General features: G+C 46.8%; 1 protein-coding gene across 4 annotated transcripts in view; it reads right to left on the bottom strand.

Moving 5' to 3' along the window:
• The window catches only part of SH3YL1 (SH3 and SYLF domain containing 1), a 62,959-nt gene that overhangs the window by 47,946 nt on the left and 2,864 nt on the right, over window positions 1-12,149 (bottom strand). The window lies entirely within an intron of this gene.

The raw sequence follows: 12,149 nt of genomic DNA, 5'->3' as shown, positions 1-12,149 counted from the left end.
TCACGACGAGGGACGCAGGCCCTGAGCCGCAGGAGTCAGCAGGGCCCACGGGGACACGAGGGGAAAACTGACGAGAGTGCACCTGTCTGCACACTGCACCCGACTAGGCAGGCCTCTGTTCTCTTACGCAGCCTTGCTCCTAACAGAATGGACAGCTGCAGGCGGAGGGCTGCTGGGTGAGTCGCGCGGCTGGGCAGGAGTTCCCACCCACACGCATGCTCCTCAGCGCAGCGCTGTCCTCCGGAGCGGCTGCTCAGATGGCGGGGCAGCATGTTTCCCCACCCTTTCCCTCTCCTTCACTGGCTGCGGGGAGCTGCCCATGACCTGGAGCATGAGGGGGAAATAACTCTTACAGTGGCGAGAAATTGAGATTCGTGGGCTTGTTGTTGCAGCTGAAACTTATCATCTCTCCATGGCATTACAGAATATGGAAAAGTATTTGCAATTTTTATTTTCTAACTTGACTTGTTTTATATACATTCTAATCACTCAATTAGTTTGGGGAGGTAGATAAATGGGTAAAAACACTTTTAAGATATAACATACATATGTTAATATCTTTCTCTTTGATTACATAGCTTTTATAATAAACTATTTGCAAGTCCTTGTTAAAGAAAGCAAAGGTGTGGCTTTTGCCTTTTCATTAAATGTTAAAATGGATGAAAAGATGGATCTTGTCTGCACCTGGAAACAGCCTCACGTCAGAGGGCCCTCCCTGCGCTCCCCCCCGACCCCTGAGTTATGCCAGCTCCTGTGGCTGTAACCTCCCGCCCGCCTGGAGGAGGTGCAGCAGGCAAGTCCGACAGCAGGTGGAGGCATGCAGCGGGTATACTGGGACCTTAACTGTGGGAACCATTCGCTCTGAAGGGGGACATGTGCAAGGACGCAGCCCTTCTTGGAGGAGGTGAGGCTCAGCCGCAGACAGCAGAGCGCCGTGCTCCACCAGGCTGGGCCCCTCTGGGAGCTGTGCCCAGGGGTAGAGGCAGACGTGGGATCTGGGTGAGGCGGGGGCAGGACCCTCAGAGCCTGTGGAGGCTCCAGTTTCTGAGTGGAGGGGGCTGTGTGGAGTTCTCCGAGGGCTTTTCTTGGGCCTGTGGCTCAGAAGGCTCTGCCAGATGACCTCTCACCACTCGCTGACCCCGCCTGACCCTTCCTGAGGAAGCTGGGCACCGGCCCCTCTAAAGGAGCTCTGCTGGTCCTCCCGGAGCACACGATGAAGGCCGCGTGCGGAGCCGAGAGCACCAAGGACTCAGCAAATCCAGCCGCCACCTGCTCTCCTATGGCCTGGATGTGAGAGTGCTGCTGCTGCTACGTTGCCTCAGTCGTGTCCAACTCTGTGCGACCCCATAGATAGCAGCCCATCAGGCTCCCCCGTCCCTGGGATTCTCCAGGCAAGAACACTGGAGTGGGTTGCTATTTCCTTCTCCAATGCACGAAAGTGAAAAGCGAAAGTGAAGTCGTTCAGTCCTGTCCGACCCTTAGTGACCCCATGGACTGCAGCCCACCAGGCTCCTCCATCCATGGGATTTTCCAGGCAAGAGTACTAGAGTGGGGTGCCATTGCCTTCTCGGATGTGAGAGTGGTTGGTTGCAAAAAACCAAATCAAAAGAACATTTCAGGGGAGAACACACTTTCAAAGATGAAATAGGTAAAATCCCGTCATAGATTAGCATTGACAGCTAAACACTCATGACCTGTGCTGATAAAGGGCACTAAATAGTGAGCTCAAGTCGAAAGTGTTCTCCCACAAAGAGAATCGCATTCCACACATCAGTACACTTGGATTACAGAAGAAGTGCTCAGTTATTGTTACAATCCAGTTACCACTAAAATCTGTGGAAGGTTGTTTTCTCTCTTGTGTGCCAATACACAGTTCTGCCTCTTGGGTGCCAAAGCCTGATCTACTGGCTGGCTGGCCCTACTGGAAAAAAATGGCAACCTCTTAAAATACCATTCATTCTTCAAGATCAACTTTAAACGCTGTTTCTACTTGAAATCATTGCACACAGACAGCCCTTTGAGGAACTGAAATCTTAGACCAGGCCTGAGATTTGGCATGAAGCCCTCCCACCCACCCGCCCTGCTCCGGGCCATCCCTTCCTGGGGCAGCTAAGCAGAGCCTCACCACTTGGACCACACAAAACACGGGTGAGCTAAGGGGTGAGGAGCAGCCCTACCCCAGGCCTGGAGGGCGAGGCCCGGGGGCCGGCAGCACCGAGGCTGCTAACGCTGACTTCATCTGCCTCGCCAGCTCAACACTGGCGCTTGGCATCTGACTCCACAAAGATTAGGCCACTGCAGGTGCAGACCTTCCACACACCCTGAAGGGAGTTCAGGCTGGAGATCAGAACAAAGCCCTCTCTGCTCTGGAAAAACTGGTAGAACAGGCCTTCAGATAGCTATTTTCAGGAGAAGATTTTAAGAGCCCAATTTCTTGCCTTTTCTCATATCTAGAAGAACACTAAAATCATGAATGGAGACACCCCTTCCTTGTGATGAGCAGCAACTTCTGCCAAAATGTGTGCTTGGCTGCAGGTACCCTCTTCAGCAAAACAGAAGTACTGGCCTCCCCGCCCCATCTCTTCAGAGCAGCCCCTCAGCAGGACCTCCGCGACGGTCTGTTGGGTTACGGTCCTTGTTTTGCACCCAATAAACTGAACTCTCAGCTCTCACACTGTGCATCTCTTTCGATCAACAGCCTCCAGGAATGAGCCAAGAGGTGGAGGCTACGGTCCTCTCAGCCTCCCCAAGGCGCCATCCTCTTCTATTCACACTCAACCCTAGGCCTATGACTTTAAACACCATTTATATCTGGTAATCCTTTCCCGAAATGCCAGACTCAGAGTATCAGTTACTAATTGACATTGAAATCAAGTCAGCATCTCAAATAAATCACGTTTAGACGTTACAGTGACGCCCGACTCCTCTCCAGCCTGCTCCCCAAGTTTCCTTTCCAGGTGGGCTTCATCCATCAGAGAGCACACTCTCAAACCCCAGGCCAGCTGGGGCTCCCACGTTTCTCTCGTGCCTTGCCATCCCCCAGTATGCAGTTCCGAACACAAACCTCCAGCTTAGAATCTGACTGCAGCTCACCCTCCTCCCACCTCCAGTCTGGCCCAGGGAGTATCAGTCCTGTGGTGTCCATTCAGCAGCCTCCTCTGGGGTTTCTGGTTCCAGTCTTGAACTCTTGTGGTCATTTCTCCGAAGAAATGCTCTAAGTAATATCTCAAATAATAGCCGTCCACTGATAACATCCCTTAAAGTTCCTCCATCACATTTAGCCTGCACCATGACCTGTATCTGTGTGGGGCAGATGCGGGGTGGCTGGGCTTGCCGGGACTGAACAATAAGGCCGAGGAGCCAGAGGAGAGGACAGACAGGGCCCAGAGCTCGGCAGGCTGCGGGTCATGTGGGCGGCGGATCAGCCCCAGGGCGGCCAGTCCAGCGGTGAGGCTGAGGAACCACGCGCTCCGGGTGTGCTCCAACCTCAGCTCCCGCCTCCCCAGACCCCTTTCCGGGCACTCCAGCATGGCTTCTGCCAAGGCCCCTGGGTGGCAAGCTGATCGACACTGGGCGGCCAGTAAAGGTTTACAGGCTCAGTGAGGACCAGCTGTGGGACAACCAGGGTGCCAGCATGCTGTCCGGCTCCGGGGAGTGGCTGAAGGGCATGTCCCTGCTAGTCAGGGCCTGACAAAACGTGGTCCACTGGAGAAGGCAATGGCAAAACACTTCAGTATTCTTGCCTTGAAAACCCCATGAACACAATGAAAAGGCAAAAAGATATGACACCAGAAGATGAGCCCCCAGGTCAGTAAGTGTCCAATATACTGCTAGGGAAGAATGGAGAAACAGCTCCATAAAGAAGGAACAGGCTGGGCTAAAACAGAAACATCACTCAGCTGTGTGTGTGTCTGGTGGTGAAAGTAAAGTCCAGGGCTGTAAAGAACAATACTGCAAAGGAACCTGGAATGTTAGGTCCAGGCTCAACGAATCAAGGTAAATCTAAATTGGACATGGTCAAGCAGGAGATGGTAAGTATGAACATCGACATTAGAGGAATCAGTGAACTAAAGTGGACGGGAATAGGCAAACTTATTTCAGAAGACCATTATATCTACTATGGTGGGCAAGAATCCATTAGGAAAAAATGGAGTGGCCCTCACAGTCAACAAAAGAGTCTAAAATGCAGTACTTGGATACAGTCTCAAAAACAACAGAATGATCTTGGTTTGTTTCCAAGACAAAGCATTAAACATCACAGTAATTCAAGTCTATACGCCAACCACTAATGCCAAAGAAGAGGACATTGGATGGTTCTATGAAGACCTACAAGATCTTCTAGAACTAACACCAAAAAAAAAAAAGATATCCTTTTCATCATAATCAGCTTCCCTCATGGTTCAGATGATAGAGAATCTGCTTGCAATGCTGGAGACCCAGGTTCAACCCCTGCCTTGGGAAGATCCCCTGGAGAAGGGAATGGTTACCCACTCCAGTATTCCTGCCTGGAGAATCCCATGGACAGAGGAGCCTGGAGGGCTACCGTCCCTGGGGTCATGAAGAGTTGGACATGACTAAGTGACTAACACTTTCTTCATCACAGGGAACTGGAATGTAAAGGTAGGAAGTCAAGAGATATCTGGAGTAACAGGAAAGGTTGGCCTCCAAGTACAAAATGAAGCAGGGCAAAGGCTAACAGAGTTTTGCAAAGAGAACACACTGGTCACAGCAAACACCCTCTTCCAACAACACAAGAGATGACTCTATACATGGACATCACCAAATGGTCAATACTGAAATTAGACTGATTATATTCTCTGCAGCTGAAAATGAAGCAGCTCTATACAGTCAGCAAAAACAAAACCTGGAGCTGGCTGTGGCTCAGATCATCAGCTCCTTACTGCCAAATGCAGGCTCAAATTGAAGAAAGTAGGAATAGCAAGGAGAGATAAGAAAGACTTCCTTGGTGATTAATGCAAAGGAATAGAGGAAAATAATAAAGTAGGAAAGACGGGAGATCTCTTCAAGAAAATTAGAGATAACAAGGGAACAATTCATGCAAAGATGGGCCAAAAAAGGGCAGAAATGGGATAGACCTAATAGAAGCAGAAGATACAAGAAGAGGTGGCACGAATACACAGAAGAACTATACAAAAAAGATCTTCATGACCCAAGAACTACAATGGTGTGCTCACTCACCTAGAGCCAGGCATCCTGGAGCGTGAAGTCAGGTGGCTCTTAGGAAGCTTTACTATGAGCAGAGCTAGTCGAGGTGATGGAATTCCAGGTGAGCTATTTCAAACCCTAAAAGGTGATGCTGGTAAAGAGCTGCACTCAATATCCCAGCAAATTTGGAAAATGCAGCAGTGGCCACAGGACTGGGAAATGTCAGTTTTCAATCCAATCCCAAAGAAAGGCAATGCCAAAAAATGCTCAAACTACTGCACAACTGCACTCACACGCTAGCAAAGTAATACTCAAAATTCTCCAAGCCAGGCTTCAACAGTACATGAACCATGAACTTCCAGATGTTCAAGCTGGTTTAGAAAAGGCAGAGGAACCAGAGATCAAATTGCCAACATCTAGGGGATCATTGACGGAGAAGGAAATGGCACCCCACTCCAGTACTCTTGCCTGGAAAATCCCATGGACGGAGGAGACTGGTGGGCTGCAGTCCATGGGATTGCTAAGAGTCAGACATGACTGAGCGACTTCACTTTCACTTTTCACTTTCATGCATTGGAGAAGGAAATGGCAACCCACTCCAGTGTTCTTTCCTGGAGAATCCTAGGGACGGGGGAGCCTAGTGGGCAGCCGTCTATGGGGTCGCAGAGTCAGACAGGACTGAAGCGATTTAGCAGCAGCAGCAGGGGATCATTGAAAAAGCAAGAGTTACAGAAAAGTATCTACTTCTGCTTTATTGGTTACACCAAAGCCTTTGACTGTGTGCATCACAACAAACTGTGGAAAACTCTTCAAGAGACAGGAATACCAGTCCACCTCACCTGCCTCCTGAGAAATCTGTATGCAGGTCAAGAAACAATAGTTAGAACCAGACATGGAACAACAGACTGGATCCAATCAAGAAAGTAGTACATCAAGGCTGTATACTGTCTCCCTGCTTATTTAACTTATATGCAGAGTACATCATGTGAAATGCTGGGCTGGATGAAGCACAATCTGGAATCGAGATTGCCAGGAGAAATATCAACAACCTCAGATATGCAGATGACACTACCCTCATGGCAGAAAGTGAAGAGGAACTGAAGAGCCTCTTGATGAAAGTGAAAGAGGAGAGTGAAAAAGCTGGCTTAAAACTCAACATTCAGAAAACTAAGATCATGGCATCTGGTCCTATCACTTCATGGTAAATAGATGGGGAAACAATGGAAACAATGACAGACTTTATCTTTTTAGGCTCCAAAATCACTGCAGATGCTGACTGCAACCATGAAATTAAAAGACACTTGCTCCCTAGAAGAAAAGCTATGACCAACCTAGACAGCATATTAAAAAGCAGAGACATCAGTTCGCCAACAAAAGTCCATCTAGTCAAAGCAATGGTTTTTCCAGTGGTCATGTATGGATGTGAGAGTTGGACATGTGAGAGAGAACTGTACAGGAGTTGGTGACCAAAACCATCCACAAGTAAAAAAAAAAAAAAAATGCAAGAAGGCAAAATGGTTGTCTGAGGAGGCCTTATAGACAGCTAAGAAAAAAAGAGAAGTGAAAGGCAAAGGAGAAAAGGAAAGATATACCCAACTGAATGCAGAGTTCCAGAGAATAGCAAGGAGAGATAAGAAACCCTTCTTAAGTGAACAATGCAAAGAAACAGAGGAAAACAGTAGAATGGGAAAGATCTAGAGATCTCTTCAAGAAAATTGGGGATTTTATGCAAAAGGGAACATTTTATGCAAAGATGGACACAATAAAGGACAGAAATGGCAAGGACCTAACAGAAGCAGAAGATATTAAGAAGAGGTAGCAAGAACACACAAAGAAGTGTACAAAAAGGTCTTAATGTGGATAACCATGATGGTGTGGTCACTGACCTAGAGCCAGACATCCTGGAGGGTGAAGTCAAGTGGGACTTAGGAAGCATCACTACAAACAAAGGTATTGGAGGTGATGGAATTCCAGCTGATCTATTTCAAATCCTAAAAGACGATGCTGGTAAAGTCCTACACTCAATTTGCCAGCAAATTTGGAAAACTCAGAAGTGGCCACAGGACTGGAAAACATCAGTTTCCAATCCCAAAGAAAGGCAGTGCCAAAGAATGTTCAAATTACAGTACAATTGCACTCATTTCACATGCTAGCAAGATTATCCTCAAAATCTTTCAAGCTGGCTTCAGCGGTACATAAACAGAAAACTTCCAGATGTATAATTTGGATTTAGAAAAGGCAGAGAAACCAGAGATCAAATTGCCAACATCCGTTGGATCATAGAAAAAGAAAGGGAATTCCAAAAAGAAAACTACTTCTCCATTGACTACAGTAAAGTCCTTGACTGTGTGTATCACAACAAATTGTGGAAAATTCTTAAAGAGATGGGAATACCCGTCTACCTTACCTGTCTCCTGAGAAACCTGTATGCAGGTCAAGAAGTAACAGTTAAAACCAGACATGTAACAACGGACTGGTTCCAAATTGGGAAAGGAGTACGTCAACGCTGTATATTGTCACCCTGCTTATTTAACATATATGCAGAGTACATATGCAAAATGCCAGGATGGATTACTCACAAGCTGGAATCAAGATTGTTGGGAGAAATATCAACAATTTCAGATATGCAGATGATGGTTTAACAGCAGAAAGCGAAGAACTAAAGAGCCTCTCAATGAGTGTGCAAGAGGAAAGTGAAAAAGTTGGCTTAAAACTCAACATTCAAAAAACTAAGTTCATGGCATCTGGTCCCATCAATTCATGGCAAACAGATGGAGAAAAAATGGAAACAATGACAGACAGCCCAGTTATTTTTTTGGGCTCCAAAACCACTGCAGGTGATGACTGCAGCCATGAAATCAAAAGACATTTGCTCCTTGGAAGACAAGTGAAAGCGAAAGGGTTAGTTGTTCAGTGGTGTCTGATTCTTTGTTTTCCTAGGGACATAGCCTGCCCAGATCCTATGTCCACAGAATTCTCCAGACAAGAATATTGAAGTGGGTAGCCATTCCCTTCTCTAGCAAATCTCCCCCACCGAGAGATCAAACCTGGGTCTCCTGTAATGCAGGCAAATTCTTTACCATCTGATCCACTAGTGAAGAAATGGTATGACAAACCTATAGTGTAATAAATAGCAGAGACATCACATTGCCAACAAAGGTCCATATAGTCAAAGCTATGGTTTTCCCAGTAGTCACGTACAGATGTGAGAGCTGGACCATAAAGAAGGCTGAGTGCCAAAGAATTGATGCTTTCAAACTGTGATGCTGGAGAAGACTCTTGGACTGCAAGATCAAAACAGTCAATCCTAAAGGAAATCAACCCTGAATATTTATCAGGATTGATGCTGAAGCTGAAGCTTCAATATTTTGGCCACCTGATGTGAAGAGGTGACTCACTGGAAAAGACCGATGCTGGGAAAGACTGAAGGCAGGAGGAGAAAGGGATGACAGAGGATGAGATGGTTGGATGGCATCACCAACTCAATGGACATGAGTTTGAGCAAACTCCGGGAGATAGCGAAGGACAGCAGAGCCTGGTGTGCTGCAGTCCATGGGGTCACGAAGAGTCAAGACACCGTTAGCGACTGAGCAACAACAACATGGGCTGTATCACCACCCTGTCTCTACTCTTTCTACCCTAATCTCTCTCCAGTGTAGGTGCCACAGGTTAGCACATTGACCATATCATTCAGTGTAGTGTCTGCAACACACACCCTAAGTGTATACAGTAAGTGCCCAATAAATATTTGTTAAATGAATAAGGTATTTGTGATTTTTTGGAATTAAAGGTCAAATGTCTGTGTGGACTAGGAAAGATTCATTTACTTGGAAAATCCAATAGGTTTAGAAGAATATGTGCTGAATAAGAGCTAAGATTCCCTACCTCTCAGACTCTGTAACATTTCCCAGACATTAAAAGAGTAGAGGTTAAGGGGTAGTAAGGTATAAGTGGTGTAATGCCCTAAAATAGTCCTTTCAAAGTTGTCACAGGAAAGGGAAGACAAAACCAAACCAAACCAAAGCTGAGATCTGTGTGCAGCTCCAGTGTAAATGGTGCGCACCCCACGAAGACCACTTCTGCCCAGAAGGCACCGGAGAGCCAGCTGCACCTGTGGCGGGGAACTCCACGTTGTTCCATCTGAGAGCTGGAGTGTCAGACCTTGTGAATGCAACAAGGATCATCTTCAGAATGAATGATAACTGAAGACCAAAGAGAAACCTATATGCAGGTCAGGAAGCAACACTTAGAACTGGACATGGAACAACAGACTGGTTCCAAATAGGAAAAGGAGTACATCAAGGCTGTATATTGTCACCCTGCTTATTTAACTTATATGCAGAGTACATCATGAGAAACGCTGGGCTGGAAGAAGCACAAGCTGGAATCAAGATTGCTGGGAGAAATATCAATAACCTCAGATACACAGATGACACCACCCTTATGGCAGAAAGTGAAGAGGAACTAAAAAGCCTCTTGATGAAAGTGAAAGAGGAGCGTGAAAAAGTTAGCTTAAAACTCAACATTCAGAAAACTAAGATCATGGCATCTGGTCCCATCACTTCATGGGAAATAGATGGGGAAACAGTGTCAGACTTTATTTTGGGGGGCTCCAAAATCACTGCAGATGGTGACTGCAGCCATGAAATTAAAAGACGCTTACTCCTTGGAAGGAAAGTTATGACCAACCTAGAGAGCATATTCAAAAGCAGAGACATTACTTTGCCAACAAAGTTCGTCTAGTCAAGGCTATGGTTTTTCCTGTGGTCATGTATGGATGTGAGAGTTGGACTGTGAAGAAAGCTGAGCGCTGAAGAATTGATGCTTTTGAACTGTGGTGTTGGAGAAGACTCTTGAGAGTCCCTTGAACTGCAAGGAGATCCAACCAGTCCATTCTGAAGGAGATCAGCCCTGGGATTTCTCTGGAAAGAATGATGCTAAAGCTGAAACTCCAGTACTTTGGCCACCTCATGCGAAGAGTTGACTCATTGGAAAAGACCCTGATGCTGGGAGGGATTGGGGGCAGGAGGAGAAGGGAATGCCAGAGGATGAGATGGCTGGATGGCGTCACCAACTCGATGGACATGAGTCTGAGTGAACTCTGGGAGTTGGTGATGGACAGGGAGGCCTGGCGTGCTGCAAAGAGTCAGACACGACTGAGCGACTGAACTGAACCGAACTGAAGACCAAAAGCAAACCTGACTGGGCAGAGATGGCAAAGAGCCAACTCCTCTTCTCAAACCCACTCTGAAAAGTGACTGAACGTGAGGGCTCAGGATAAAATGCTTACATTTCTGGCACTTGAGTGTGTGGTTTGAGACTCATCCACACACCAGTCTACCACTCTCAGCTGCAGTCCTCGCAGGTCAGAAGGAGTACTTTTACAAAGCACACAGATGCTCAGTCTCTCTCACTGCCGTGCATTAATAAACTGCAGTGGAAATTGGTTCCTTTGGCTGCTAAATATCTATGTCTTTTGGGGGGGAACAGCAGTTTGTCTGTTCCCCTAAAGCAGCATCCAGAGCAGGACAGGTGACCCGTTTGCTGAATCAGAACAAGTGTCCTCCCTGTGCTACAGCTGAACTTTGTAACCAAAGCTGATCCACACCAACATCCAGCCGGGTTTGTGTGGGAGCTGTCAGAACTCTCTTGCAGGTCCTTGTGTTTGGACTTATTGCAAGACTTTTTCACCCCTGGGGAGAGCCTGAGAGCAGAGCCGTGCAGAGAAGCTCTTGACTAGTTAGAAAGAAGCCGGGCTCTGCTGGCTCTGCCTCAGCCTGGGGCTGGGCCACAGCTGAGGCCACAAGCAGCCCTTGCAGTCTCTCGCGCTTCCTGCACTGGAGGCGGATTCTTTACCACTAGCACCACCTGGGAAGCCCCCTCTTCAGGCACATGGGCCAGTAAAATCCTCTTCTGCTAAAGCCAGTTTGGATCAGACTTTCTGGAACGTGCAACTGAAGTTTAGTAAATGATCATAAATCCTACCCCCAAAAGACCTTCTACTTTGAACTCTATCAACCAAGCAGAGTTAAACCAGTTAAACAATAAAATTCCATGTTGAGAGTTGCTATTGCAAACATCCTGTTTAGGGAAGGTCAGAGCCTCTTTTATAAACAGGGGAAGGGAAGCTACTGGGCTGGGGAATTCAGATCCAGCTGGGATGCCTGCAGACCACTGAGCCTGAATGCCAGACACAGCCCTGGTCACTGAGAACTGGTGTCACAAGGCTGGCCATGGTGAGGACAGCTTCATGTTCAGCTGAACTCCAGAAGAGCCTGGCTAATGCATTTAAATAGCACAGATCCTACTGAATCTCTAATAAAAGCATATTGCCCAACCATAGTTGTGTACAGTGAATTTCTCTGTCAGAGCCAACAAGTAACAATAATGATTTGGAGACAAGCCTCAATTCCAGTCCTCAGTGTCATGATGTGGCTCTTCCACATTCCTCTGCTGACCATAAGGCAGAGGGGCATGGTCTGATCAGAAGGTTAGTATCATTATGTTGCTGAAGTTATGAAGATACAGGTCACTATTAAGTCGTGGTTTGCATCTGAACATTCATAAAAGTTTTAAGTCTCTTGAATTCCAAGGCAAAGCAAATTATATATAAATATTTGAGTTTCCTCCTAAGAGAAGGATGGCTGCCAAACCTCAAGCCAAGAAAATAGAGGCAAAATTTCCTTTAAAAAGTAGCTAAAATAAGGCTTCCCTGGTGGTCCACTGGTTAAGAATCTGCCTTGCAATGCAAGGGACACTGGTTCAATCCCTGGTGAAGGGCAACTAAGCTACGACTACTGAGCCCACGTGCCTAGAGCCGGTGCTCCGCAACAGGAGAAGCCACCACAATGAGAAGCCCACACCCTGCAACAGAAACCCTGTGCAGCCAAGAATAAAATAAAATTTTAAAAAGTAACTAAAATAATTGAAAATCCCCATACTAAGTCGTCTTTTTTTTTTTTTTTGAGAGGACTTTTTTTAAA

Source organism: Bubalus bubalis, chromosome 3, assembly GCF_019923935.1.
Source record: "Bubalus bubalis isolate 160015118507 breed Murrah chromosome 3, NDDB_SH_1, whole genome shotgun sequence".
NCBI lineage: Eukaryota > Metazoa > Chordata > Mammalia > Artiodactyla > Bovidae > Bubalus > Bubalus bubalis.
The sequence above is the reverse complement of the archived record's forward strand: the minus strand, read 5'-3'. Positions and strand labels throughout refer to the sequence as shown.